Genomic DNA, 5,209 nt, shown 5'->3' with positions numbered 1-5,209 from the left:
CTTACATACCTACCTACAACAATATTCGATGGAAAATCTAATCATAGGGGAAGATTTCAACTGGGTAGGGGACGAAATTGACAGAACGGCTGACCTAACAAGTGACAAAATATACCGAACTGAAATGGTAAATTTATTAAATAAACACAATTTACATGACATTCATAGAAAACTGAACATTTTAAGAAGAGAATTTACCTTTAACTATAAATAAAACCAGTCTAGCAGGTTTTATAAATTTTACGGGAATTTTTATGATCCATTAATATATATTAATGCTGCAATAACCAACCAAAAACTATCAGACCATTTCATGTTCACTATTGACCTAAAAATGAAAAAAAAATAATAATAGAAAAATATGGGCCAAATAATAAAATAAAAAAAGAAATTGAAACCTTCAAAAATGAAGAAAATATTAATATAATAATTGATTGGGATGTTTTTGAAAAACATAATGAAAAGAATATATATTCAGTACTCAAACAGAGGGCGGAAAAACAGAAAAAAGACAAACACGAACTCAAATTTGAACTAAGCAAAACAACAAACGACGATGGAGAAAAAAAACGATTGACAGACAAAATTATAATCGTTGAAGAAGACGAAAATCAGGGGAGAATAATAAGGGCGGGAAAATTTATAGAGATCTACAACAAGGCAAAAAACTTATATAAACGAGAAGAATTTAGAAAAGGGGGTGATACAATTTTAAACAAAATCAAAATAAACAATGTAACCCATACTGTAAAAGAAGATATCCTAAATAATATTTCCCAATATTATAAAGAACTATACACCACACAGAACATATACTTCAGCACAATCGACAGCTACTTAAAAAATGTCGACTGTGAGATGACATCAACAGAACATAGAGACCAGTGTGATGACGTCATCTCAGATGAAGAAATCACAAAAAGTATATCTACACTCACAACAATCGCCAGGGAACGATGGACTCACCGTGGAATTCTATCAAAAGTTCCACGGTGAACTGACCCCGATCTTAAACGCTTTGTATAACAATATATTTTTAAGTAAAAATAAAATGACTAAATCTATGAGGGAGGGAGTTATCACACTTATATACAAAGAGAAAGGGGATAGAGACGAGATTAAAAACTGGAGGCCCATATCACTTTTAAACACGGACTATAAGATTTTAAGTAGTATTTTAACAAATAGAGTAACGGGTAGGATAAACAAAATAATTATTGTAAATCAAACTTGTGGGGGAGGGATATACAAAACAAAATTTTAAACATTAAAACTATAATTAACTACATAAATGAAACATGTATGATGAGTGTTATGGTACTCTTCGACCAGGAGAAAGCTTTCGACCGATTTGAACAAAACTATATAAAGAATGTTTTTAAAAAAAATTGGTTTCAGACCCAGTTTCTGAAATGGACCAAAATCCTACAAACTGGGATAATTTCATGTGTACAATTAAACGGGAAATGCACGAAATAATTTGAAATAAAACGATCAGTGAGACAAGGATGTCCACTATCAATGCTACAATACGTAATGGCAATAGAAATCCTAAGTCACACGATAAGAAACAACCCAGAAATACAAGCAGGGGCGTATTAACCATTAGGCAGACTAAGCACTTGCTTAGGGCACCAGGGCCAAAGGAGGCACCACAAAGTTGAGAAAAGGGTGAAAAGAAAAAAAAAAGCGAATGAAGATTTGTAAAAACAAATTGATAAAACTAGTGCCAATTGATCATAATGTTCTGTTTCTTGATCATGGTACACCCTAGGGTTATCTTCCCAGGTGTATGTTGAAAGGAGGGGGTCACCAAGATTTGTCAGTGCTTAGGGCACCAGTGAGCCTTAATCCGCCCCTGAATGCAAGGCATACAAATACCAAACCTAAAAAAGAATAAAAAATGGTCTAACATGCATATGATTGCACCAACTTCATAAGAGAGGGGAAATGCTATATGCATCTAGTAGAAGAATTTGAAAAATTTGGTAAAGCGTCGGGTTCCAAAATAAACCACAACAAGCACGAAATCTTAAAAATAGTTAACTGGAGGGGCAACCACCCTGGATTGCCCCCCCTCCCCAACACACACACCTACTGAGAGACACGGTAAAGGCTCTAAGGGTTTACTTTGGTAAAAAAGAAAAGAAGCTGTAGAAAACTATGAACATATTATCAACAAAATAAGAGAAAATATGAAAATCTGGCCATGGCGCCATTACGTATCATGGAGCGGGCCCAAGTGGCCAAGACTTATTTATACTCAAATATTAACTACATAATTAAATCCATATATATGGATAATACTATTTTAAACAAAACAGACAAGGAAATAATAGATTATATATGGAATCATAAAATGCATTATGTAAAAAAAGAGACATTATATAGGGCCAAAAGTAAAGGGGGCTTGGGGTTGCCGAGCCCCCTACTACTATAATTAACTAACATAATCAATAGATTAAAAAATTGCAATCAGACCCGGCTACAGCGTGGGAAGCACTGTACATCTACTGGTTCGGCTTCACCTTGAGAAACCGACCAGAGATATACAAAAATAACAAATTAATATAAAAAATTGAAGTGCCACGCAAATTCAAATATATAAGAGAACTAATTTTAAAATATAGAGACAAAACAGATTTATGGAAAATAGAAATAAGTAAAAGTGACGCTTGGATTAGAGAGGAGGTAACCAAAAATATAAAATGTAGATTAGAGCAGGACAACTGGGGGGTAAATTGGACAAATTACTTGGAAAAATTGGTGAAAATAAGATCTGTCAAACACAAAGTATAATTTTTTAAATACCTGCACAACACCTGGCTAACAGACGAAGAAGCAATCAAACGTCGTATGCTCAGGATAATGCCGAAATGCCCTTTATGTAAAACAGCGAACTTCACCAAACTACATACGATTGCCCAATGTGAAAAAACTAAACATAATAGGATAAAGTTAATAATGGAAATTTGCAAAAAAAATATAAGTATAACAAAAATAACATTTTATTCATAGATGTAGACTACGAAAACAAAATCGTTCTAAAAATGTATAGACTATATAGTAACTACGATGATATCCTGTGAACAGGTGATAAAGATTTTTAAATAGGATACGCCGTAAAAATAAGAATATTAACCACAATACGAACTCAGTACGTCTTACGACGAACAGATACTTACCGTCAGGCTGATATAACGCAATTTATGTTGGAATTGGGGGAGAGAGGAATAGGAATGACAGACCGAAGGGTCGCGTAGCGCAATTGCGAGCTGATGCCATACCCATACCCCCTCCTCGCACCCCACAACAGCCATATTTTAAAGAAAATTTCAAATTATATTTCAAATATTTCAAAGAAACCCATATAACTTTTTTTTTTAAAAGAGAAAAGGGAAGAAAGGAAGAAAGAAAACAATAAAAGAATTTTGTAATTTATTTTTTTTTTTCTTTCTATGAAAACAAAATTCTAAAGACATATATAGTAAGGGATACAGGGAAAATATAAGGGGGAAGTAAATAGCGATGACATCATGGGGCTAAGTCACATGGCGCTAAGCGAAGTGGACAGGCCCATCAAAAGTCTTTGAAAACACGCCATGTAGAACATAAACAGACAAAACAGAGACACAAATACATACTGTATAACACTTAGTTTAAAACCCTACTAACTTCTTCTATATCTTAAAATCCATACAGCTCCCGCACTGCATGGTTGACCACTGCACAATAATGTGGTCTCATACATACGTTTGGATCTTTCAATAAAGCATAATCAGATAAACTAAATGAAGGAAGCCTAACGCGACCCAGGAGAAACACATAAAGAATAAAGAAGCGTGAACCTTGGATCGAGCGTAACCTACCTATCAACATCTTTAAAACCTATTATGAGGAACGATCATATTATCACTCGAATAATAAAATGAGAAATTATTTTTCTTTTAAACAAAATCTAAATAGTACACCATTCCATCGTCAAAATTAGAAAACCATAAAACAAATTAAAAGATACAATATAACATCATAAAGGAAGAAATACAACTGGGAAAGATAGTTGATCTATACTTGCTGTCTCAAACATAAAGAAAATATAGCATACATACAATATAGCACCATTACATATAGCAAACACTGAGACCTAGGCGACATATAGCAAAGGTCACAAAATATTTCAAGGGAAGGAACTTCGAGCAAGGTGAGGGAAACCAGACTCGGACGAACAACCCTTTAGATAACACTATGGAAACATAAATACCCCATCAAAATATCTACAAACTAAATTTTTTTATATAAAATTTTGTTTTAAATAAAACATACAACACATCTGAGGGGGAAAGACACAAACATAAAATACTTTTTAATTTTTTGGAAATGGGGGGGGGGCATATTTCCGGCGCCCCCCCAAAAAAAATGTGTGTTTGTGTGTGCGTGTGTGTGTTACTATACCCATTACATTACTTGCAAAATATATATGGTGCTGACATTTTCGGCAAGAGGGAGACATACCGATATTCTGCATATAATTATTTTAATGTTTGTCAGAGCGAGAGTATTGGGGCCTGATCTGTTCAATATGTTTCTCAGCTGATATAGCGGGTATAATAGAGCCCCCCCCCCCCGCGAGTTCGCCACAGAGCGCTCGTGTAATATACGGTTTAATACAAAATACATGATCGTGGGCAGGAATATACAAATTTTGGTCGATATACATGATCGTTGTTATCTATTCAAACGAGGGCCATGAAATACATTAGCAAATCCCTACAGTATTTAAGGCAGGCGATTACGAATTATTTAAACCACATTCTTCATCTGTCACAGATTTTATAATCATTTTGAAGTGGCTGCTTTATCTCGAGGAAAACGAGCAGTAAGTGTTATATAAAACAAAATCTTAATAGCAATTTGATCACTTTTGCGTCATTTTACAGTAAGAATAGTAACAAATAGAGGATAATTTCTTTTCCTACGTTAGGCCTAATACCTGGTATGTTTCTTAGTGTGATACACACACACAAAAACCAAAACAACACCAACAACATTTTAAAAAACCCACAAAAACGAGTGGCGCGCCGAAGCCACGGGCTAAAATGTTTTTTTAAAAATATTTATTTATAGTATCAATCACAAATTGAAATATATCCAGTATTAGAGTTGGAAAAGAAAGTTTTATTTTTGATATATTTTTTTAAAATTATCTCAT

The sequence above is a fragment of the Sinohyriopsis cumingii genome, unplaced genomic scaffold, assembly GCF_028554795.1.
Source record: "Sinohyriopsis cumingii isolate HCF-2022 unplaced genomic scaffold, ASM2855479v2 utg001328l, whole genome shotgun sequence".
Taxonomy (NCBI): Eukaryota; Metazoa; Mollusca; class Bivalvia; order Unionida; family Unionidae; genus Sinohyriopsis; species Sinohyriopsis cumingii.
The sequence above is the reverse complement of the archived record's forward strand: the minus strand, read 5'-3'. Positions refer to the sequence as shown.